Genomic DNA, 27,278 nt, shown 5'->3' with positions numbered 1-27,278 from the left:
TTCGAGATTAAGAAGTTAATTCACACTCAATAGTGATGTTGTAGAGAGAGACCATATTAGAATTAATCGAGGTCACCTTTATGATATTTGACTTTTTCTTTTTGGAAATGTTTTCAACTAGTCTTAATTTTCATTTAGATGGGGTTAATTGGGGTAAAATTTGCTAAATAATGTGTGTGTATGTGTGTATATAATATTAATGATTTAAATTGGCATTGCCTTGAAACGAATTACATGATTTAAAAAAGGCCTAGGTTCTTGAATAATTTCAAAATAATGTCAGTTTCAATAAATAATTAATATTGTTAAAGAAGTATTATTTTGTAAAATTTTCCCGCTGTATATGTTTTTGGTATGGGTTTTTTTTTTTTTTTTTTTGGTAAACTGGATAGAGAATATTAACTAGGAAATACTGGCAGAGGATTTTGGTATGGTGTTACTGTGTTAGTATATATATATATTTGGGGGGGGGGGGGGTGGGGGAAGATATGGTGTTAGAATCTAATTATTCAACTAACTAGACTTATCATACACGCTTTGCACGTGCAATAATGCTCTTCTTTATTTATTTGTTTTTTGGTTTAGTATTATAATGTTTAAGAGTGATATATAAATAATTGTGTGTATTATTTATTTATTTTATAAAGAAAGAGGTAAGGTAACGTAGAATAATGTTTGAAAATGAGATAGAGAACCGTAAGAAGTTGAAACCAAATGGGAAATTTGAAATTATTGATTGGGATTAGAATTGTGATAAGTAAAAAAAATTTGAGATTTAAATAATAGAAAGATGATATACGGTAGTGTGGATGGATGGGAATTTGTAATAATTGTATAAAATTTGGATAACAGAAATTTTGAAATTTAAAGAATTTATTAAAAAAAAAACATAGAAATTTTGGGATAAGAATTAATAGTTTTTACGTGAGGTAGTGGTTTTTTTTTTTTTTTTTTGAAAAAGTAATTTTGTAGTTTTTTTTATAAATATAATTAAAGTATTTGAATACAAATAGATAATGGTTATTTGGTAAGAATATTTAAATTTAGTTTTTTGTTTTGCAATCCATAAAATGGTGAGTTCCACACTTGAATTTATTGTTTGGCTAATATTTTCAAAATACAGTTTTCAAAAAACTGTGTCCTATTTTCCTGATTTAAAATGGGATTTTGAAAACGGCTAAAGGGGGTGTTTTTAGGACACAGAAAATGTTTTTAATGACATAGTTATAAATAAATTAAAAATAGTGGACTCCACTTATTTGTCCAAACTCTTTTATCTCTTTATCACAAAAAGGATTCTCACACTTCAAATTTGAAACTTATCATTAATAAAAAAACATGATGAGCTCTATTCCTTTATCATTATCTACCAAAAAAAAAAAAAAAGTAATCTATAGATTCTACACATTACTTTTTGTAAATAATTTTTTTTTTTAAATCTCAAAAATAGAAATGGTCTCCTAAACAATTATTTTTATTTTTAGTATTTTGAAAATTACTTAAAAGTGGGAGCCAAACACATAAATTATAAAAATTAGTATCTAAAAACTAGTTTCATGTTCAATTTTTTTTTTTAAAAATTGTTTTTATACTGTTTTGAAAACAAAAATAAAAATTCTACTACTAATCAGGCCCTGACATATATAGATAGGAATAAGACATTTAAATATATTAAGGTGGTGAGAATAATTGTTTTTTTTTGGTATGTGAGATATTATTACTCTTTTAACATTTTTTGGAAAAGTAATTTTGTACTATTTTTATAAAGATAATTGATGTTTTTGAATTCAAATAGATAACAAATACTAATAGGAATCAGACATTTGAATACAAATAGGTAGTGAGAATAACGGTTTTTTTTTTTTTTTTGGTACGTGAGATAATATTACTATTTTTAACATTTTTTTTTCTTTTTTGTAGGAAAAAAAAAATTAAACTAAAGGATATGTTATTTCAAAATTTGTACTAGGGTATTTTGGTACGCCAAAAATTGAAGATGAAATAGAAAAATCCTGAGGTTATTAAGGGTGTGTTTGTTTGGAGGTGAAACAAGATGGATGGAAAACTTTGGAGAGAAATTAGAAAGAAAAACTTTTTTGAAGTGTATTTAGTTGGGTAGGAATGAAGGAAAATAAATAGTGAGACCCAGATGTTTTTTCTCCAGGCTCACCAAAATATTTTCTCCTTAAAATGAAGAGAAAATTGAATGGGGATAAATTTTTTTTTGATCGGCAAAAATGCCAATGTACACGTACACATGGGCTTCTTCAAGTAGCTTTTATTATTTTTTTTCTTCTCCCTGGGCACTGGGCAGCAACGTTGCCTTGTTGTTTTTTTTTTTTCCTCCTCTTTCGGCCAGTATCGTTGCTTTTTTTTTTTTAACTAGACGTGATTTTTTTTTGACATGATTTTTATTTTTTTAATAAATTTAGGTGGTTACTCTTTTTTTTTTTTGTGATTATTTTTCATTTTCAACCAAATAAAAGTGAGAAAAAATAAATTTTTTTTTATCCTTTAATTTTTCTACTTTTTTTACTCCTTCAACCAAACCACCTAAGTAAAACAAACCTAGTTATAGGTTAACACCTGGTCTTTATTAATTGGTTGGGTCATGGGTGTACTGTCTGAGACACTACTGTGCGGTCTACCTGAACCGCTAAACCCTAATTCCAACCTCCAATCTATCAGATATCACCTATAAAAGTCACCTAATCTCTTTAGCCTTTGAAAGGAAATCCCAAATGGAAAAGAGAAAAAGAGAGCCGCCGTCTCTGAACAAAAGAGCGATCGGCACTCTTTAAGCTGTTGATTCTGGAATCAGGTATACAACTTAGTGACCTCCACGGTCACCCATCTCTTTTTTTTTTTTTTTTTTTTTTGGGTTTGGAAATATAACCCAGTATTATTTATTATTATGCACCAAATAGCCCCTTGCTTCTTCAAGTTCAGTGGCAAGGAAACATAGAGAAAAGGGTTTAAGGGTGCTAAATTGACACTTTGGCACTAACATTTTTATGCTGTGAAAAAATTTTAAAAAAAATTCCTTTGCACAACTCTGTTATGCCAAAAATAATGGAATTACATTTTTGTGCATTTTATTGGTTATATATTTATGTTTATGTTTTTTATTTTTAAAGTTGGCAAAGCAAAATGATGAAGTTCTATGCTCTGAATTTGATGTGGAACATATATTATGTATTTGCCTTCAAAGTTCTCTGATTGCTTTGCTACATTAGATTGTGTATGGTAGTAAACTGCCTATTTTTGAGCACTTATATAAAGGGTCATTATGTATATTATAGTTAAAATTATGATCTGATTCTTATTTTCAACATATATTGATGTCTCTTAGTGGGTCTTTACAAACTTTGTTTTCGATGCCTTTTAAGGTATCAATGTGATTTCTTGATTATTAATTTCTGAAGATAAAGCTATTCTGGCAAGAAGCAAATCAATATGACGAGGTTATTATATCCGAATATGATGTAGAACCCTATTTCATATTGGCTTTCAAAGTTCTCTGATTGCTTTTTTTCTCAGTTCAAGCAAATCTTTCAATCGTCTAATGGATCATATATATATTATTGTTTTTTGTTAAGTTAAAAAAACTTTCTAATATGTTAACACATCTTATTCTTTCTATGAATTCCTTAAACTGGTTTAAGGTCTGTGTGTGTGTGGTGAGGGGTCAGAATTGAAACTCCAAATTGATAACTTTAGAGGACATATGTTGATAAGGAAGAGTCAGCTGGATTGTGAATTTAGAAGATAATATGAATAAAGCTATATGCTTGGTTGGGGGTACTCAAATGCCATCACAATTGTAACAACCTAATCATCTTTTAAATGCTTTTGATATGTCATTGCAAAGGCATGCTCTCTCTCTATTTTTTCTTCACTTACCAATGAATGGAAATTATAGTGTTTTATTAATGGGAACTTTTATGTGAATGCTGGCACCAAAATTCATAGCCTGTTATGTACTCATATTTCAGACTGTACGAGCATGGTGCAATATTTAAATCTTTCTTTTGCTTGTTCATTTTTTAGCTTGGCTTGTCTTTGAAAAATGACTAGTGGAGCCAAACAGGGGAGAGACATGCTGGCTTTGTGATCAAACAGCTATTTTTGCAAGCGATCATATGCTACTTTTCTTATTCTATTTCTTCAAAAACTAGTTTTGGTGGCACGTACTTGTTTCTTTCAACTACAACAACCAAACCTTAGTTTCAAAACTTTGGGGTGGTTGTTTCAATGATTAAAAAAAGTGTTTTTATTTTTTTAATTTTTTTTATTAAAAAAAAAAAAAACTACACAGGATCTTTGGGATGGTTGTTTCATACAATTTTAATATTATTAAAACGTAGGATCATTCACGATATATGCATTGTTCTTTCACGAATGGAATGAAAAATTTCATCTCATGTATTTTTCTATAAGGACAGTTGCAAACATTTTTCTCAAGAAATTTCTTTGTTCAACATTTCAATCATATAATTATTACAAATAACATTGCACAAATTCCCCCTTAAATACTCTCTTTTTTGGGGGGGAGGGGGTGGGGAGTGGGGTGGAAATCATTCTTTTCTAGGATATTAACAAGCTTGGGGTGTGTGTGTGTGTATATATATATACTACACACAAAAATTTTGCTTAAAAGTTTTTGGTGGCCAAAATAGTTTCTTTAATATTGACATCCAACAAGCTGCTTTTCTAAGAAAAAAAATTTGTTAAATAATTACAATAAATAATAATAAACTTGCGGTTCATCTTTTATTTACTTCTAAGTTGACAACAAATGGGCTAAAATTGAAATGTGATAATTCTGAGCTTGAAGTTAAAAAACTCTAACATAGATAATAGATTAGATTTTGAGGGTATTTGTACTTATATTTTTTGTACTTTTATTTTAGTCAATTTATTTCTTAAACTTCAAATATGTGCTACATTACTCTTGTTGCTTTGCCATCCAAGCCGTCCAACTCGCATGGGACACAAAAATTGGCAAAACTCATCTACTTAACCAATTCAGAAAGAGAGAAACCTAGGGAATGTTTTGAATCACTGTAAAGGTTATATTGGATTAAGAATCTATATTACAGGGAGTACAAAGCCTTCATGTAATAAGTATTCCTATTCAACGTTTAGTGATAACTCAGGCTGAATTTGTATTCAATATTTTTGTAATATTTGATAAGTGAGGGGTATGACATTATATTTTTGTTAAAATTTCTAAAATACTCTTTTAAAAAAACTATATATTTACATTTTTTGTGGTATTACTTAGCATAAGTATGTACTAGCCTCATTACACACGTGTGCGATGAGGCTTTCTTTAAAAAAAAAAAAACCTATGTTTTTATTTTACATATATAAATTTTATTTTGAGAATCTAATTTATAACTGGATAAAACAATTTGAAAATTAACAGGAGAGTAGTTCTATTTTTTAGGCAATGTTTTAGTGGTAGTTAGAGTTATATTTTTACCTCTACTTAAATATAAGGTTGTAGGAGAATTTTTTAACAAAAAAGAAAAAAGAAAAAGAAAAAAAAGAGAGGCTTCCAAATAAAACAAACGGGAAGAATTGGGGGAGTGCACTATTCATTGAATTCGTGTTTCTGTCTAGAGGGGGCTCCTTTTTTTTTTTTTTGGCAGTTAAGATAGTAGTTGTTAGAGCATCCCCATCCGAAAATTGTATTCTATCTTATGTTACCATTTCAAAAAATTATTTTATCAATTATACCATATCATTTTACAATACTTCAGCATCCCAATTTTTATTTTACAATACAACATATTAAAATAATATTTCTACACAATAAAATAATATATCCCAAAACCCAAATAAAAACAAAAACCCAAAACCCAAAACTCAAATCACCTCTACAACCACCTGCTACCACCATCAGAACAAAGAACATTTCGCATCTCCCACAAAAGTATTTCCTCGAAAAATGAGGGGGTGTTTGGATTCATTTTTTTGATCACTCAATTTCCATCACTCATCACTCAATTTTTCACACCCGTTTGGCATCATCACTCAATTTCTATCACTCAATATTTTTTACACTATTTGTGGGTCCATACCTGTCAGCTGGTGCAGCTTTTCTCTCTCTCTCTTTTTTGTTTTTTTTTTGTTTTTGTTTTTTTTTCAGTACCCAAACTCATCGAAGCTAAAAAAAAAAAAAAAAAAAAAAAAAAAAAAAAAAAAAAAAAAAAAAAACAGAACTGAAGATTGAACAAGTGAAAAAAAAAAGTCAAAAGGTGGTCAAAAGTTGCAGCTGTGGGTCCCCTATGTGTGTTTAATTACAATATTGTCATTGAGTTATGAGTTATGGAAGGCTGTTTTCAGTTTCCATGACTCATAACTCAAAAATCAGAGAATTAAGTGATAGAAACAGAGTTATCATTTGCCAAACAATCTTTTTGCTATGGGTCCCACCATTTTTAAGTTATGAGTTATGGAAATAGAGAATTGAGTTATGAGAATTGGCATTGTCCAATTCAATGAACACAACTAAAGCACACATAAAAAACTAACAATCTAGAGATGCAGCTCATTCCACAAACCTCACCTATTCAACATCCTCCTCTGTTGCAATAAAACAAACAAAATAGGTGCAACTAAAAACAACTAAAACAAGTAACAATAAGCATTCCCTTCAAAATAGGGACAACCAAGTCACAAAATTCACTCATGAAATCCCTCCCAACTCAACTAATCACAAATTGCTAACTTTTTTAAGTCTTATCCAATTCAATGAACACTACCATAAAAAAGTGTAAAACCACAACACAAGTCTATTTTGTCTATCACATTCTTTGTGGCATTACAACAAACACAAGGAGTGCAAAAAAAAAAAAAAAAAAAAAACCCCCACTAAATTTGCAAAATTCATTCATGAACATCAATCACATTTCACTGTACCACCAAAATCCAACTATAAACTAAACCCAAAAACACAAATTAACCATTACAAACCCCAAAATCAAATTCAAATTACACAATAGCAATCTTAGCTCTGGCTTCCTCAAGCTACTTCTTGGCCTCTTCAACCTCATCTTTAAAAACCCCTTCCTTAAACTTCTTAGGCAACCCTTCAATCAAATCCTTAGCCTCCTTCAAAGCCAAGCTCGTCAACGCCCTCACCACGTTAATCACCGAAATCCTCAAACTGCTGGGGACATCCTCGATAACCACGTTGAACTCAGTCTTCTCTTCGACAATGGTGGGTCCTGCATCAGCTCTAGCAATGCCAAGAGAAACAGGCCACCACTGCCGCCACAGCGTGGCAAGGTCACCATGCTGCAACTTAAATAATGCTCCCAAGTGCAGGATTGTTGCGAAGTAATAACTCGGTAAGTCTGAGATTGAATCCACAGGAAAAATGAATTGATTAGCAAACCACAAGAGAATAAAACTAAATTAATAAAGTTTAATTGAAGAGATTTTTAATTCTTTAGTGAAAGTAATTTAAATTGAGTGAAAATATCAATATATTAAGGCGCTAAGGTTTACTGATCCACACACAACACATTTTATTAGTAGTCTTAACAATATTTATTTTGTAACTCAACTAAAATTCATACGAAGGATGATTTTAGTAGGATGATTTAACAAAAAAAAAACTCAAGAATTAATTGTCTAAGGTAGTTTCATGCAATTGATTGATTTTAGGCAAAACAAAACTAGTTAGTTCACAGGGAATACTAAGCATTTAACGTACCTGGAGTCTACGATAAATCAAAGGATTATCATGGGCGGCGCCATGCATAGTTCAGGGGGTTCAAATGAACCCCCTGAGATATTTTTTTTTTAATATATATATAATTTTTTTTTTGTTAATTTACCCTCCTAAAATAAAAATTTGAACACTATGACACTAAATTTTTTAAAACCCACTTGAAATAAGTTTAATTATGATTCTCTTAATAATGTTTTGATCTTTTTAAACACAAAAAAGGCCTAACAATAAACCAATTTTATCTAAAATTTGGGAGAAATAGTAAGCCCAACAACAAAAGTAATTTTTTTAAAAATCTTAAATCTTAAATAAAATAAATCATTTAGATCTTAACAAATTTGAAATAAACTAATAGAAAATACATAGTTTACCTTGTATATTTATAGTGTTTCTAAACAAATGTGTACAATATTGTATATTTTTTGCAAATGTATATAGTATCATTATCTATAATGTAAATCTTACATTGATTCTAAACAAACGTGTAAGTATAATTGTTTGCAATGTAAATTTTACATTGATAGTACAATGTGAACATATAGTTGTCCTAAACTAATAAATAAAAGTATTTTAAGTATTAATAATTAAAATTTACTTAACATAATTAACATGTTCATTATATTAAGAAAAAATATGTCAATTAAACCTGTAATATATTTTTTATTCTACTACTAGTATGTACTATAGACAAATTTGTAATAAAGAAATCGTGTAAACCGTAAGATTCATATTTTACCTAAGATGTATCTTCTTATTGACCCCCCTAGAAAAAAATCTTGGGGCCGCCACTGAGGATTATATAGAACTAAACTCTTTTTTAGATGAGTAAAACAATCAAAAACATAAAAACATAAGTATTAAAAATAATAAATAATTGTTAAGAACATACCAATAAACGGTTGGGTTTCACCCCTTACCTTAGCAAGGCTTTTAGCAAGCCATAACACAAATAAAACTCTAAAAATTGTATAGAAACTTTAAGAAAACCTAAGGGCATGTTTGGTAGACTGTAATAAGCGCTGTAATGTAATAGTTATTCCTATCGTTTAGTTATTCTTTAGTTTGGTTATGTTTTTATTACAAGGAATAAGCATTTTTTATGAATAGCTATTCTTCAAAATGAGGAATAACTATTCCTCTTTAAAAGGTTGTATTAGCTATTCCTTAGTAAGTGTAATTGTATGGACTCAATTTGTAACGACCCCAAACTGGTTTTATTGGGTTCGAACGTTTAAGGCCCAAATAATAAATTTGTAGAGAGTGGGCTAAAAGGCTAGGTCTTGGTTACCGGACAGTAGTTAGTCATGGCGTTCATGGTAATTGCACAAGGATGAACCGTGCTTGCCCAAGAAGGTTTTCTCCTCGGCACGGCCTGGGAGGCTCTAGTTCTTGGCCCTCCTCCCCGTCCCCTGTTCTGGACTGCTTCCTTCTCTTTTTATACTAACCTTTACCCTTTCTCTAACGTCCACGTGTAAGTTCAGTTTTCTAGGGCTGATACTTGTCCTATCAGCCCATACCCAAAGTGGTTGGGGGTGGTTGTAAAAATTGAAAAGTATTGCTCTGTCAGGCGTAGAGTATTTAATTGCAGTAATGGCAGCCTGTCCCTTGTTCTTCGTCGCCACACTGTTCAGGGGTCCTTTCTCCATCAATGCGGAGGGTTCCTATACCTTACTTGCCCTTTCTTCTAAGAGCGCTTTGGGATGCCGATGACAGAATCGTCCTCGGTCATATCTCTAGGCCATTTGGATTTTCATTGTATGTCCTCGGCAATGTCCCTCCTCAGCTCGGGCCTTGGGCCCTAACGTAAAGTGGGCCGGGGTCACAAGTTCTCTAGCCCCACAGTAATAATTTCAAAACTTAATATATTTCCAAATAAACAAACTTTCTATATACATCTAACAATTATAAAAATAAAAAATCATAAAAAATAACACATATCTCTCTTAAATTCAAAAATAATAATTTTTAAGGAGATATAATTGTATGAGTAAGATATTTCCTAAAATAAATGTTAAGTTTCATTTTAATGTTATAACTTACAACCAAACTAATAAATATGTTTAGTTATTACATTACAACACATTTTATTACTAGTAATAAATATTACAATTCATGTCGTAATCTCTATTCAGTGTACCAAAAATACCCTAAATTATGTTCTACAGGAGCTCCCCTTTGAATGTTGCCCTAAAAAGCCTTTAAATAGGTTAAGGAATCCTATTACAAGTTGAATTCCCATTTGGAGGAAATCCCAGGTTTTTTGGCTTCAATTAACTGACGTTTGTGGCCCATTTAACTTCAGAATTCGGACTTTGGGTAAACTAAAAAGTTGTAGCCCTTTAAGTTATCTTTCCAGCACAACTTGAATCATTTTGATTGGACATCTGAGCTGAAAGTTATGCTCCAAATACTAACTGGTGCGCAAGCTGGAATCCTAATTTGAATTGGACTTGGATTAAGTGCAAATTTTCTTTGATTCCTTCCTCCAATTGGACTTGAATTTAATTGGGTTGGCTTTCTTTGACTTTATCATGGCCCTTGTAAAATTAAAGTCTATTAGCTTTTTTCTTTGCACAAATCCACTTATTTAATTTGATTATCCTACAAAAGACAAATTCACGCATTAAAATTCAACTAAGCACAAAATTGATTATTCAGCATTATTCCAAAATCAACTATAAAATGCATGAATTAACTCAAAATAAGTATGATAATGATTTCTAATAATGATATAAATGTGCAAAATTAAGCTATTATCACACTCCCCAACTAGCTCATTGCCAGCCTCTAGCAATTTAAGCGACTCGAGACAAAGACACAAAATAACAAAAAATTATTACTTTAGTAGAAATAGTTAATCAAAGGTCAAAACACTAACAACCATCAAAGATATTCCACATGCCATCAATACTTAGTGTGTGAATAGTTTAGCCAACACAAACACAACCTTAGTCTTGAGATAAATATGGCTTGAATTTCTATCCAAAGTTATGCTTCAACTCAAATCTCACAGTTGTTAACACTCAACAAATAAAATCATTCCGAAAAGGGTGTAACACTCTCAAACATATGTGAGCAAAATAATATAGAACAAAGACTAATATCTCACATATAAATAAGATGAAGAACGGTGAAGCAAAATAAAGGATATTTATAGTCTCATGAAAGGATGCCAAACACTAAGAATATTACACCACACACATTGATTAGTCATGTCAAGATCCAAACCATTCCTTCCTTAAGATGAAATAGGACTTTCATTGGGATGTAATGTAGTGTAAAGAGGAGGAATTTAGAACAAAGGGTATAGGTAAAAATAAAAAGTGTTCCAAAGAATAATTAGAGAGACAACTTCTTTTGAATATATGCCAATTAATTTATTCTCTCAAGTTTCTTGAATATTGCACTTTCACTTTTTTTTTTTCTTTTTTCTTCAAAATTTCATCAACAAATTCATTCTCTATTTCTTCCTCTTTCACATTCGTTTTTTTTTTTTTTTTTTTTTTTTGTTTATGACTCTTTTTTTTTTTTTTTTTTTTGAGTGAGTCCTCATTTTCTTCTGAATATTTCACCACAAATTTATCGTAATCAAACAATTTGATTTCATTAATTCTTGGAACACCTTAGGAAAGGGTTTGAGAAAGAACGACTAAAATAATAGGCTCAAATGGGTGACTAGAGGTAATGTATCAAGAAAGAAAATAATAAAGGCTCAAAATTAACAAAGATGGCCTAAAATCATCTCTTAAGAATTGGGATAGTTCTTCAAAATCTACGACTTTAACATATTTAGGTGTGGCATAAAATTTGATGAATTCTTATCATTCGACCAAATCAAATGATAATGAGACTAAACAACAAAAAAGTTATGTTCTTCCAAATGAAAAATGAGGTCAAAAGAAAATAACCCTCTAAAAAAATGAATGGCTCAAGAAATCACTTTGGTTATAGTCTCTACATTTTATTTTCAAGATTTTCAAAGTCATCTCTATCTCTCAACCAAGAAACTTGTTCATGTGGCTAAAGTGCATGTGCATACTAGTTGAGCATGAAAAATAGTGGAATTCTTTAGATAGAAATAGCATAAAGAACTTTGACTTAAAACTCTTGCTAAAGCAACACTTTTTTTTTTTTTTTTTGAAAATTGGACTAAAAAAAAAAACAGAAACAAAAATCACTAAAAACAACCCCAAAAAAAAAAAAATTAACATAAAATAAAACCAAATGCAAATCATCTCAAGTTCCTCCCCCTAACCTAAAACTTACATTGTCCTCAATGTTAACAAGGAAAAACAATAAAGAGTAGAGATTACAGAGAGTACCTTGAAGAGATGAACATAAATGAACAAAAAAAAAAAACTTTAACACCTACAAAAAGGGTTAGAAAACAAAAAAAAAAAGAAAAAGAAAAAGAAAAAAACACAATATAAACTATGACACAAACTCTTATGCTAATTGCTTGGCAAGTCTTGATAAATGGGATCCTCCAAATTAATGGATTCCTTCTCTTGCGAAAAATTCTCAAGAAATGGCTTAAGACGTTGTCCATTCACCTTAAATATGTTACAATTCTTAGGATTTTCAATTTCTATGGCACCATGGGGGAAAACATTTTTAACAATGAAAGGTCCAGTTTTCCAGGAAACAAATGTAACCTAGAATTATACAAGAGAACTTTTTGAGATGGTTCAAATGATTTCCTTAAAATTTTTTGGTCATGAAAAACCTTCATTCTTTCTTTAGAAATCCTAGAATTCTCATATGCATCACGCCGAATTTCTTCCAACTCATTCAATTGCAATTTTCTCAATGAACTAGCCTTGTCTAAGTTAAAGTTAAACATCTTTATTGCCCAATATGATTTATGTTCCAATTCCATAGGCAAGTGACAAGCTTTACCATAAACAAGTCTATAGGGAGACATACCAAGAATATTTTTATAGGCAGTGCGATATGCCCAAAGTGCATCATTCAACCTCAAAGACCAATCTTTATGATTTGGGTTAACCGTCTTCTCCAAAAAATTTTTAATCTCCCTATTGTTAAGCTCAACTTGTCCACTTGTTTGTGGGTGATATGGGGTGGCAGCCTTGTGTGTTATGAAATATTTTCTCATTAATGCCTCAAAAGGTCGGTTGCAAAAGTGTAAGCCCCCATCACTAATAATTGCCCTAGGGATGCCAAACCTTGACAAAACATTTTCCTTTAAAAATTTCAAAACAATTTTGTGATCATTCTTTTTGCAAGGAATAGCCTCAACCCATTTTGAAACATAAGCTACAGCCACTAGAATGTAAAGATATCCAAAAGGAGGGAATGGACCCATGAAATTTATGCCCCAACAATAAAAAATTTCAACAACTAAAATTGGGTTTAAAGGCATCATATTTCTATGAGTTATTCCTCCCAACTTTTGACAAGACTCACAAGATTTGCAAAAATGATGAGTGTCTTTAAACATATTAGGCCAATAAAAACCACATTGCAAAATCTTTGCAATAGTTTTCCTTGAAGAAAAGTGGCCTCCACAAGCTTCATTAAGACAAAAGGAGATGACACTAAACATTTCATTATCAGGGACACATCTCCTAATGATTTGATCTGGACAGTACTTAAATGAATAAGGATCATCATAGAAAAAATTGCGTGCCTCAACCATGAAGCGTTTCTTATCTTGAGCACTCCAGTGTGATGGTGTTTGGCCTGTGACCAGAAAATTGACAATATCAGCATACCAAGGCAAAGTAGAGATGGAAAACAATTGTTCATCAGGGAATGAATCCCTAATGGGCAATGCATCCATGGATTCATTAAAAGTGAGGCGCGACAGATGGTCTGCCACCATATTTTCTACTCCCTTTTTATCTTTAATGGTGACATTAAATTCTTGTAGTGGAAGAATCCATCTAATCAACCTTGGCTTTGCATCCTTCATTGAAAGAAGATATTTTAAAGTTGCATGGTCAGTGAAAACAACAACAAGAGAGCTAAGAATATATGAACGGAATTTATCTAAGGCAAATACCACAGCAAGTAACTCTTTTTCAGTTGTAGAATAATTCATTTGAGCTTCATTCAAAGTCTTACTTGCATAATAAATTACATGAGATTTTTTATCCTTTCTTTGCCCTAAAACAGATCCAATCGCATAATCACTTGCATCACACATAATTTCAAAAGGTAAAGTCCAATTTGGTGGTTGTATGATAGGTGCAGTGGTAAGCATGCCTTTTAGCTTATCAAAAGCTTCTTGGCAAGCTTGGGTCCATTCAAAGGGAGTGTTATTTGTTAAGAGGTTACACATAGAAATCTAGCATGTCCTAGGAATGATCTCACATCTTTAACAGTCTTAGGTGTAGGCAAATTAGCAATCAACTCAATCTTTGCTTTATCCACCTCAATGCCTTTTGAAGAAACAATGTGGCCTAATACAATCCCTTTTGTGACCATGGAATGACACTTTTCCCAATTTAGTAGTAAATTTTTTCTTCACACCTAGTTAAGACTTTTTGCAAATTAGAAAGGCATTCGTCAAAAGAGTCACCAAACACAGAAAAATCATCCATGAAAACCTCTAAATAATGTTCAACCATGTCACTAAAAATACTTATCACGCATCTTTGAAAAGTGGTAGGTGCATTACATAAACCAAATGGCATCCTCCAAAAGGACAAGTAAATGTGGTTTTCTCTTGATCTTCAAATGCAATTTCAATTTGATAGTACCCAGAATACCCATCTAAAAAGAAATAGTACTCATGATCTGATACTCTCTCTAAAACTTGATCCAAGAAAGGTAAAGGGAAGTAATCTTTCCTAGTGACTGCATTCAATTTTCTATAATCAATACACATGCGCCAACCTGTGGTGATATGAGTTGGAATTAACTCATTGTTCTCATTTTTTACCACAGTTATTCCAGATTTCTTAGGCACCACTTGAGTAGGACTTACCCATTTACTATCTGCGATGGGGTATATGATACCCACATCTAACAATTTGAGCACTTCAGTCCTAACTACCTCTTTCATTGTAGGGTTTAACCTATGTTGCATCTCCCTAGATGGTTTAGCATTGTCCTCTAAATAAATCTTGTGAGTACAAACCAATGGGCTAATTCCTTTAATGTCAGCTATGTTCCTTCCTATGGCACTCTTATGTATTCTCAAAACATTTAATAACTTACCTTCTTGCAAAGAGTCAAGTTTAGAAGAAATTACCATAGGAAAAGTCATGACAGTTCCTAGAAAAGCATACTTGAGTTCAACGGGCAAGGGCTTCAACTCCAATTTTGGTACTTGCTCACTAGATGGCGACAACTTTATCTCACGAGGTGGCAACTCCTCATATTTCAATTTCCAATTGCTCACTTCCAATTCCCGCGTAGATTCCAAAAGACAGTGAATGTATGCAATTTCAGAATTCTCATCAAAATTAAAATCACATGAATTGACTAGACAAGCTTCTAATGGATCTAAAAAACATGTTTTGTTGAATTGTTCTTGAAAAAGTGTTTCAATTAAGTCAACTTCATGCACATCCTCTTCATCTCTAGGTTGCTCACAAGTATTAAAAATATTAAGCTCAAAGGTCATACTGCCAAAAGATAATTTTAAGACTCCACTTCTACAATTTATCAATGCATTAGAAGTTGCAAGAAATGGGCATCCTAAAATCACAAATATTTGAGAATTAGCATTCGAAGCAGGATGCATGTCCAAAATAATAAAGTCAACAAGAAAATAAAATTTGTCCACTTGAACCAAAACATCCTTAACAACACCCTTTGGAACAATCACAGATCGATCGGCAAGTTGTAAAATTATGGAAGTGGGTTTTAACTCGCCTAGACCTAATTGCTTAAACACTGAATATGACAAAAGATTCACACTTGCCCCAAGATCAAGCAAAACTCTCTCTATTTTTGAATTACCAATCACACATGAAATAGTGGGACAACTTGGATCTTTAAACTTTGGAGGTCTATTGTTTTGAATGATTGCACTAACTTGTTCAGTCAAAAATGCCTTCTTATGTATATTAAGCTTACGCTTAACAGTACACAAATCTTTCAAAAATTTAGCATATGATGGAATTTGCTTTATGGCATCCAAAAGAGGAATGCTCACTTTAACTTGCTTAAGCACTTCAAGGATTTCAAAATTTTGATTCACTTTTTGAGGGGGAGTCAACCTTTGGGGAAAAGGAGCAGGGATAGGACACCTTTCAATTTCATTAGATTTAGGCTCAAGGACTTCATCACTACTCTTTATTTTGGAAGACTCATCATGTGTATTGCTTTTAGGAATATCTTTTTCAATGATTTTCCCACTACGAAGAGTAGTTACAGATTTAACTTGACTCACTTTATTTTCAGAGGAAGTACAATCATCAACACAAAATTGACCTTGGGGGTTTGGTTGTGGTTGAGATGGAAACTTACCCTTTTCTATTGTGCTCAAGGATGTGGTCAATTTAGTAAGAGTGCTCCTAATGTCATTTATGGCTTGTGAGGTCTGATTATTAATAGTGGATTGAGTCTGCATGAATTGTTGCAAAGTGTCCTCAAGATTCTTCTTTGGAGGGGGATTATAGGGAACAAAATTTGAAGAATCATGTGTAGGAGGTAAAACCACATTGGTCACTCTAGTCATCTTCCAAGATTAAATTATGGGTGCAAAATCGAGTGTCTACAACTTGACTTAAAAAAATGTATAACTTGAAAATGAATGAAAATAAGTAATTTTTTGTTCAATATAATGGTTTAGAAAAATTCTTTTTTTTTTTTTTTTTTTTTTTTTTTTCATATTATTGATTCCACATAACACATCTTGGCGTGTGCTATTTTATAGTAATGACTTCACACAATACTCAATTGCAATTAAATCTACTAACCACCACCAATCTAATCTATATTATCTTGATAGTAGATCTACAAATTGCATTCTCATATACTCTATCATTTAGAAAGTAACTGAAGTAATGATTGTATATAATGTATAAATTTTATTCTTTTACAATAAAAAATTATTAAAATAATTAAAATAAAATCTAATGTTCTGGAAATTTTTTGAAACAGAATTTTAATTTTCTTAAAATTTAGTTAATAGAGTTTCTATTTTACCTAAAAGTGAACTATCACAATTAATGAGAATTTAACCATTTTTGGCAAAGAGAAGATAACCATAGGCCCAATTTTTATTTTATAGCATAGGATGTTACAGTTAGATCTATACCATGTGCAATACGTTAGTCCATTATGATAGTTCCAAATAATATCCTAATACCTATCTATATGAGTTTTCTTTTTAATAATGCCATAAAAGATGAAGTTTAATAGAAGTCATTTAAGATCCAACAAATCCAATAAATTTTCTTTAAAAAAAATGTAATTTCAAAAGTCTTTTAATTGTAAATTTTTTTAATCATAAAATAGACTCCATCTAAACTCTAAAGGAAAGCATTCAGAATGATCACATCATTGATACCATATCATGATGGTTGCAAATAGCAATATTATTATTCATGATTAATAGATGAATAATGAAACTGTGAATTAACAATTTAACAATTCAAATACCAAGTTTAAACTACACAAACACACACACACACACACACATATATATATAAGACTCCAAATATTGGAACATACTTCTTTTGTCATTTTCATTATTCAATCAAAACCAAAGTTTCAAAGATAATTCCAATTTAATTAAACCCAACACATATATATACATGAATGTAAAGAATCCCCCCCCCCCCCAAAAAAAAAACAATGATCTCCAAAAGTCTTTGCCTAATTTCATCAAACTTTTTATAATTGACCAAAATATCTCTCATATATGTTAACATTAAACCTAATAAGAAAAATTTACATACCTTTTGTTTTGAAGGCGATCCAAGAACCAAAATCAATGCAACATCAGAGTGGTGTTGGAAGAATAATCCCCAAAAAAAAAAAAAACTATTTAAAATATAATATAGGAATGAAAAGCCGAGTTGAAATTGTAACAAATAATCCCTAAAAGAAAACTATTTATAATATAATATAGGGTTATGGATTCCTAATCAAATTTGGTTATATAATTTATTTTTTAAAGGATGAATATGTTGGTAGAGTCCTTTTGATATAAAATTTAAATCCTATTGAAATTAAAAATGATATATATTTGTTGAGTCTCGTTTGATATAATTCTAGAGTTTAAATCCTATTGAAATTATAATAATGAACGTTAATATAAAAAAATGAAAAAGAATAGAAAGAAAACGTGATTGATAGATATAAGGAAATATGATAGAATTTTTTTTTTTTTAAATGTTATCAATGTAGAAATTATCAAAATAATAGAGATATATTCCATTTTTTAGGATAGATTTATATTAATGGAGTTATTATATAGTTTGTTAGAATTATCTAAAAATTCCCCAATTAGGTGATAATTTAGGTCTCCTTTAAGTATAGTGATTGTATGACACCAAATAACTAAATTTAATTTTTTTTAAAGAAATTTAATTAATTTTCTACAATTTGGTGCTATAAAATCGAAAGGACTAAATCAAATTAAAAAATATAAATAAAAAATGCTGATGTGGAAAATTGTGGAAAGGTCAACCAAAAGTTAAAGGATTCGGTTTTATATAATAAGGTATGCAAGAGTAACATTTTACTTCACAAATTTAGAAAGAAGCATTTATATAATAACAAACTATAGTTGGATACTTGGATATCCACCTCTATTATTGTTGTTGACAGATTTGCATTTGGTAAGGGACAAAGTTTAACTACAAAACTAGTTGTAGCCTAAGGCTACAAACTGCTCTAATAAAATGACGTGTAAAAATTGACATGTGCATTGCACATGATTACTTAAGTAAACTTAACCCAACTAACCCTAGTTAACTACACCACCTATTAAAAAAATAAAAAATAAAAACTAAAACACCTATACGTACTCTCTCTCTCTCTCTCTCTCTCTAAACCTAGAAACACAATCCCTCTTCTCTATAACCCAAAAACCTAATCCCTCTCTTTTTCATCAACTTCTCACCACTGGTCACCTTAATCCCTCCTCCCTCCAATGCAATAATACGGAAATACCATTCTAAAGTAGTCCAAAAATGTGGAATTTTGTAGTCACCATTCTACAACTATTATTATCGAAGGAAGATTGAAAGGGAAACTAAGATCCAAACAATTTTGAGTGAGCTGCATGAACCCTATTTCGCCATTCAGAAAAATTTGAATGGTAGTAGGTCTTAAATAAAAGAAAAGGTACTTGTTTAAATTATAATTGGGATAAATTTGAATATCTAAATTAATTTTCTTTAGATATTTGTTTGTGTCATCAATTTAGATCAGCCCTGAAATTGTTTCAATATTAGTGCTTATGGTGGAGGAAATAGAAGAAAAGAGACAATGGCACTGAAATCCTTACGATAAAGAATGCCCATGTAGTTTATTTGTTAAATCCTCCATCACACGTGGAACTACTTTCAAGAATTCCAATAAAATTTCAAATCAGTATTAAAGTAATCAGGTTCTATGGCATACTCGCTGCTGTGACCAAACTAATTCAATTACAAGCTTCAACCCATCAAATATAATCACCACCTTAAGAAGAGTGTAGAACCTACAACCAACCAAACAAAGATTTTGATGAGGTACAAACAACAGTTCATTTTTAAGGTATGGAAATCAGTGCTTTGGTTTAATAATTCTTACTGACATTTTTTTTCTCTGATGATTGCACAATAGTAAGTCTCATCTATTTAAAATATATGGATTGGTGTGACCGGCGGTGGAGGGAGAAGAGGCATTAGGATGATCGGTGGTGAGAAGTCGATGAAAGAGAGAGGGATTGGGTTTTTGGTTTATAAAGAAGAGGGATTGTGTTTTTGGGTTTACAGAGAAGTCGAAGAGAGAGAGAAAGGTGTTTTAGTTTTTTAGTCTTTATTTTTTTATTTTTTTAATAGGTGGTGTAGTTAATTAGGGTTAGTTGGGTTAAGTTTACTTAAGTAATCTTGTACAATGCACATGCCATTTTGTACACATCTGAGTTTATTAGAGCAGTTTGTAGCCATAGGCTACAACTGGTTTTGTAGTTAAACTTTGTCCTTTGGCAAGGTTTGGTTATTTTATTTTTTTATTTTTTTTATGAAAGGTTTGGTTATACTTATCAAAAAAGAGAGAGATATATATATATAAATATATATATATATATATATATATATATAATGGTGGGGGTAAGCTGGTTTGGAAAAGGTGGGGAATTAAAAAGTAAAATTCGAAAAACAAACTCAAAACTTTTGGACGTAATATGCAATTTTTGAACCATTTGTGTTGGTTACACATTTTCACAATATTTTTCACTGTTTTAATCGGTTGTCATCACTGACGTCACTTGATATAAATTATTGGGATTGATGACAGACTATATAAATATAAATATAGAATATAAGACTGATAATAAGTAAGAGTACCTCAAAGTAGCTAACATTCTTTTTGAACCTTTTGTGTTGGTTACACATTTTCACGGTGAAAATAGCCCAATACTACGTTTTGGCAAAATTTGTGGCAAACTAACACTATTTCGAAAATATTTAGAAATTTACCACTTTTTTAATACTCGAGTTCCACAAAATTGAGTTCTAAATAATACTCAAGTTCCTAGTGAGTCGCCAACGTGGAACTACTGACCTAGAATTAAAAAAAAAAAAAAAATATATATATATATATATATATAGTACTCGATATTAGCGAAATCGAGTATCTCTTTATAGTACTTGAGCTTAGTGCAGTCGAGTATCTTCTTGTTGTTGTTGTTGTTTTTTTTTTTTTTTTTCTACTTTTTTTTTCTATTGGAATGGCTTAAATAATCAAACTTAGTGGCTTGACATTAGCCAACAAACCATTAAATGGCTTGCATGCCCATGTCAGGAAGATGCATGATATTCAAGAAGTTTCTTGTGTGAAGAAATGCAAGAGCTTGCATTAAATCTTCTTCATGAATTGTCAAAGAAGATGGCCAGGACCAACACCTGACATGCAAACCAAATTCATGCTTCTTCTTTTTTGGCCGAAATGGATGACACTTTGGCCATAAATGCTTGCCATTTTCTTTGACTTGACAAGTTTCATGTCGGTGTAACTATTGATATTTCGGCTGAACTTTGGCCATAAATAGTTGGTGAATTTGAGAGAAGATGCGAGAGTGAGTTCCTACGAGAGATTAAAAAAAAAAAAAAAAAAAACAAGGTACTTGACTGTATGAAGCTCTAGTACTATAAAGAAGTACTCGATTTCAATAATATCGAGTGTCACGCTAGCGACTCACTAGGAACTCGAGTTCATTGAATTCGAGTACTAAAAAAGTGTTAGTTTACTAAACGAAGAAAAATTGAAATAGAACTCAAATTGAAATAAAACTCCTATTCAACTAAAACACTAAGAGATATTTGAAACGTACTAAGACACTAAGAGAGTAAATATCTAAAACATATATTCAAATTGAGAGATAAGAGTGAAATAGTGTTTGGGTTGTAGTGGGTTTTTCACTCTGCAAGATTTTTGTGTGGTTATCTTATCTAGAGATCACAAGTGAGATATTTAAAGACCCACAAAAGTTGCCAACGTTCATTTCAGTTCCTACAAATTAGGACATCAACATTAAAGTCTCTAACGTTTATTTAAACATTAAAATCAGATTTCTTATCCACCTCATTGCCTCCATTCACAACTCATTATCCTTGAGAAATCTCAACTTTATATTTGACCATGTCAAACCCCACACAGCCAATCATGGCCAAAACATGCAATTCCATTATTCAAACAATTTTATTAATAATAATCATCTCATGTACAATATCATGTAAGATAATTTCTTTTGAGAATTACACACATACACATTGTGGGTTATTTAACCACTCTGTTCAACATCCATATTGTGGGCTATTTGGCCACACAATCCAACATCTCCCACTTGGCCAAATAATTTGAGACGTACAATAATTATTCAATAACTCCCATAGTACGGACATGTCCCTTGAAACTCTTTGCAGCAGCTGCCTTTGTCAACGGATCCGCCACTATCTCCTTTGATGATGCATATTCTACAAGAATTTCATTTTTCAGTACCACATCAAAAATATAATAATACTGACGTTCAATATATTTACCTCTTGTACCAAGCTCACCGGTTTTTATGGTGCATATTGCAGCTTGGTTATCACACATAACTTTTATAGGCTCATCTAGTATTTCTTTTATATTTAAACTTTTAAGAAAGCATTTTATCCAAACAGCTTCTGATATAACACTACTACATGCTATATATTCTGCTTCCATAGTCCTTTTAGCTACACAACTTTGTTTTTTACTACACTAGGAAATAGCTTCTCCTCCAAGGAGGAATACATAACCTGATGTGCATTTCCCATCATTTGTGTCACCAGAGAAATCAGAATTTCAATTTCCAATAACTTTCAAATGTTTCCCACTATAAGTCATTTTATGACTTTTTGTACCCTTAATATATCTCAAAATTCTTTCAGCAGCTACCCAATGGGCCTCACCTGGATTCCTTTGAAATCTACTCACACGTCTTATAGCAAAGCGTAGGTCAGGTCTAGTACATAGCATAGCATACATTATGCTACCAACAACTTGAGCATAAGGTCTGTGCTCCATTTTTCTTTTCACTTCATCATTTATAGGACACATTTTCTTAGACAATTTGGTTTGTTTATGGATAGGAGTATCAATTGGATTTGAACTATCCATATAAAATCTTTTTAAAATTTTATCAATATATTGTTCTTGAGATAATTGAAGTATTCTTGATTTTCTATCTCTAATAATTTGAATTCCTAACACATAGGAAACTTCACCCAAATCTTTCATTTCAAATTGGGATTTTAGAAAATCTTTAACTTCACATATAAATTCAACATGATTACCAACAATCAAAATATCATCAACATACAAAGATAAAATTATAAAATCACTCCCACTATTCCAATGATATACACAATGATCATAATCATTAGCTCTAAAACCAAATTTACCAATTGCATTATGAAAAGTGTAATACCATTGTCTTGATGCTTGTTTCAAACCATACAATGATTTCTTAAGCCTATACACTTTGTTTTCTTGACCCTTAACTTTATAACCATCAGGTTGTTGCATAAAAATTTCTTCCTTTAGGTCTCTATTTAGAAATGCAATTTTAACATCCATTTGATATAATTCTAAATCTAAGGCAGCAATAATGGACATTAAAATTCTAATGGAAGTGAATTTAGCAACAGGAGAATATGTTTCCTCATAGTCTATACCAGGTTTTTGTGTGAATCCTTTTGCCACTAATCTAGCTTTATATTTTTCAATACTACCATCACACTTAAACTTTCTCTTTAATATCCATTTACTACCAATTGCTTTCCTATTTGTAGGCAATTCCACTAATTCTCACACATTATTTTTAATTATTGAATCTAATTCTTCCTTAATAGCTTCTTTCCATTTCAATGAATCTGGGGCAGACAAAGCTTCTTCAATTGTTAAAGGGTCTTCAACATCCCCTTCACTTTTAAAAGTGAAATAATCTTTTAATTTAGTAGGGGGATTTCTTTCTCTTTGAATCCTACTAAGTGTATCATGAGGATTTTCACTATTAGGAACAAAAACATATTCATTATTAACCACTTCCTTCTCCTTAGAAATTTCAAATAATTCTACTAATTTATTGGGATCTCTTGTATCAATTTCTCCTTCTAAGAATCTTGCATCTCTACTTTCAGTTACACTAATAGTTCCACCACTATGGTGAACAAAAAATCTATACCCCTTAGAATTTTCAGGATATCCAATAAATGTACCTTTGATAGTTTTACTATCTAACTTACTTCTTAAATGTGATGGGATTAATATATGAGCTGAAGAACCCCAAACCTTTAAATTTTGTAGATTGGGTTTTCTTCCAATCCATAATTCATGTAGTGTTCTACTATGAATTTTTGTAGGAACTAGATTAAGCAAGAACATAGCAGTTACAATAGCTTCTCCCCAAAAAATAGAACCTAATGAAGAATGGCTTAACATAGACCTTACCATGTCCAACAAGGTTCTATTACGTCTTTCAGCAGCACCATTTTGTTGTGGTGTATAGCTCATTGTAAGTTGATGCATTATTCCATTTTCTTTCAAAAAATCACTAAATGGATCTGACATATACTCTCCCCCACGATCTAATCTTAGTATCTTAATATTTCTTCCTAATTGATTTTTAACTTCCTTTTTGTACTCTTGAAATTTTTCAAAAACTTCATATTTTTTATGCATCAAGTATATGTGTCCATATCGAGAAAAATCATTAATGAATGTGACAAAATATAACATACCCCTATGAGTTTTAATATTTAATGGACCACATACATCAAAATGTACAATAGCTAATCATTCATTGGATCTTTGTCCCTTAGGAAAAGGAAGTTTAGCCATTTTACTAGATATGCAAGGTTCACAAGAAGGAAAAACAATGTTCATGTTTGGAATTAATCCCATATTAATCTTCCTTTTCATTTTATTTTTATTAATGTGTCCTAATCTCATATGCCATATATAAGGATCATCCATACATAAACAAGCATCATCATAAGCATAAGAATGATTAATAGACGTATCAAAGTAAGCAAAAGAACCAACTATTGCATTATTTTTAGCAAAAGAAATGTCATTAAGATAGTACAAACCAACCATCTTATTTCCCCACATTAAGATTCTACCATGTTTTCCAATTGACACTTTTCCAGAACAAAAACGAATCTCAAAACCTTTTTCATCCAAGCAAGGGATAGAAATGAGATTACGTCTCATGGTGGGTGCAAAAAGTAAATCTGACAGATAGAGGTTTCTTTCTCCAGGTATCATGATCTTCACAGTTCCAATACCTAACACATCACAATATTTGTTATTTCCCATGTACAAACGATGATCACCGGCTTTAACCTTTTCATGTCAACAAAGAAATCTCTCATCTTTGCCACATGGCGTGATGATGCAGAGTCTACCCACCTTGCTCCGGAGTCAACATCAGTTAACAGAGATTCAGATACCACACAAATTAATATCCTTGGAACCTCCATAATTAGGTTTGCTATATATATATATATATATCCGAAACTTTTGAAACTCCCACAATTTTCCATGTCAGCAATACTTATATAAATAATAATAAATCTTTTTTTTCCCACCAAATACAAATTATAAACCCAATTCTTATTAAAACCCAACTACAAGAGGAGCCTAAATGCAAGTTTCAACCGCAACATCTTAAACCTATCTCTCAAACGCAAACTCAGCCCTAACAAAACCCTCGATCAAACTCTCTCTATTTCAAACTCACTCCCATCTCCTTCTTCTTCTTTAACTCTCTCATTCAATGCAGCTCCCTCCTTTTCTCAGCCATAACTCCTCTGGCTGATGTCAATTTTGATTCATGGTTATTTTGTTCTTGAGTTTTTATCATTTGGGCATTGATTATTTTTTGGCCCCCTTTCTGGGCATTTGATTTTCAGGACTGACTTGAAGAATTTGGATCCTTTTCCGTTTCTAATGTTGGACGAATTTGGATCCTTTTCTGTTTCTGATGTTGGGCGATTTTTTAGGTATGAAGAATTCCAATCTGATCTTTTTCAAGTTTCAATTTTATTTGATTGATATGGGTTAAAATTAATATTGAAATTGATTTAAATGGAACAGAGCCTCAAAGTTATGTTTTAATTATATGTCTTCAATTAGGTTTTCTATTGATTCAGGGATTTCAAATTCTACAGGTTTTGTAAGAAAATATTGTAAATATCGATGGGTTTCATAGTGGAGATAGTATCGATTTAATGGGGTTTTTTTTTTTTTTTTTTATGTGTTTTTGAAAGGCCTAAGAGCTGGCTTGATGATTAATTTATTTTGGCTAAAAAATTAATTCATATTATTGTAGATTGTGGTTTCAGAATTTTCAGTGATATGTATGGGCTGTGTGTTGCAAATAGTTATGGGTTGCTGCTGGGGTTTGTTTAATTAATTTATTTTGGGTTGCTGCTAGGGTTTGTTTCAGTTTCGGGTTGCTGGAGTTTTTAATATCATTTTTTATTTGAATTTGTTTTAATTTAGACTTATGTTTGGATTTATCAAAAATTTAGGCTTATGTTTGGGCATGTGATTTTTTGAAAGAAAAATTCTTTTTGTTAACAGAGAATGTTCATAATATATGATTGTTTAAGGTCCTCTGATATTGTCTAGAACTATTTTTTTTCTTTTTTGTTTCTCTAAAACTACACAGCAAATTAAAACATGCATTTCTCTTTACAAAAACAGTCCTATGGATAGTGAGATTGACATGTCTTTCCATTTGATTTTTGAATTTGATTGTGATTATCAATTTTCATATACTTACTAATATATTTATTGTTTCTGTCTTATTGTGGTACAAATCGAATACTTTAGTGGGGTTTTTCAAACTTGGGCTTCTTCCGAGTTAAGTGATGGTATTATGATTTCTTTTGATTATATTTTTGTTTATGGTATCTTAATTTCTAATGTTGTTTCCACTTTGCAATTTTTATTTCATGTTAAATTATGCTTGATATGACTTTTGATTTTAGTTCTAATATCACATTAGCTACTGAGCATGTGAATCTGTTTCCAACTACTAAAGCTTAGAATGACCTGTTTTTGATGTTGTCTTCCAGATCTTGCACATTTGTTTGCTACCTCCTAAAGATTGCAATCTCTGTAGTTCTGTACCTCTAAAATCATAATGCACCTGAGCATGTGAATCAGTTTCCGACTATTAAAGATTGCAAAGCCAGTACCTCTTTTCTCTGAGAAACTGAACATTTTGGTACTACACACAAACAGACAAACCTACATTGATCCATGTCTAGGTTTAGAAATATATATTATGTTACTTTCTTTTTTGTGTGCTTGGAGTTGCAAAGGATGTAGGAGTTAATTCTCTCGCTGTTGCTTTTGTGAGTAGGTATTAACTTGATTTAGGTGTTCATTTATTGCACTATTATTGATTTTCGTTATTTTGTTTTTTACAAATTATTTTAATTAAAAAAACTAAAAAAAATACTTATTTTGCAGGTTCTGCATCGACTCAAGGTTTGTTAACAATTTTTGTAAAAAAAATTTTAAAAAAAGTTCCTGTTGCATAAAAGTTATATATAAATAGTCAATATAAAACCATTAATCAAATCATTTACTGCTTTGCCACTAATACATGTATTGCACTATTTGTCTGATGTAGATAGTTTTGTTTATGGAATCTATATTTGTTCATTATTCTGTTTACTTGCTAAATAAAAGAAAAAAGAGAAACAAAAAAAAAGACTCTTTTGTTTTTAGACTATTTTCATTTTAAAATTTTTTTAAAAGTATATTTAACTCAACTAAGTTGTTATACAAAATAAAAGAAATATTTCTTTTAAACGGTTAGAACATATTGTTTATTGCGATTGTTATACTCATT

At 31.0% G+C, this 27,278-nt stretch overlaps 2 non-coding genes and 1 pseudogene across 2 annotated transcripts; 2 read left to right on the top strand and 1 right to left on the bottom strand.

Moving 5' to 3' along the window:
- The first annotated feature begins 3,144 nt into the window (after nucleotides 1-3,144).
- On the top strand, nucleotides 3,145-3,224 carry LOC115983012. Its single transcript, XR_004089829.1, has one exon. It is a non-coding gene; the product is annotated as a small nucleolar RNA R160 (small nucleolar RNA).
- A 226-nt stretch (nucleotides 3,225-3,450) lies between these two features.
- On the top strand, nucleotides 3,451-3,529 carry LOC115983013. Its single transcript, XR_004089830.1, has one exon. It is a non-coding gene; the product is annotated as a small nucleolar RNA R160 (small nucleolar RNA).
- A 3,509-nt stretch (nucleotides 3,530-7,038) lies between these two features.
- On the bottom strand, nucleotides 7,039-16,400 carry LOC115980976 (annotated as a pseudogene).
- Nucleotides 16,401-27,278: the final 10,878 nt, after the last annotated feature.

The sequence above is a fragment of the Quercus lobata genome, chromosome 3, assembly GCF_001633185.2.
Source record: "Quercus lobata isolate SW786 chromosome 3, ValleyOak3.0 Primary Assembly, whole genome shotgun sequence".
Classification (NCBI taxonomy): domain Eukaryota; kingdom Viridiplantae; phylum Streptophyta; class Magnoliopsida; order Fagales; family Fagaceae; genus Quercus; species Quercus lobata.
The sequence above is the reverse complement of the archived record's forward strand: the minus strand, read 5'-3'. Positions and strand labels throughout refer to the sequence as shown.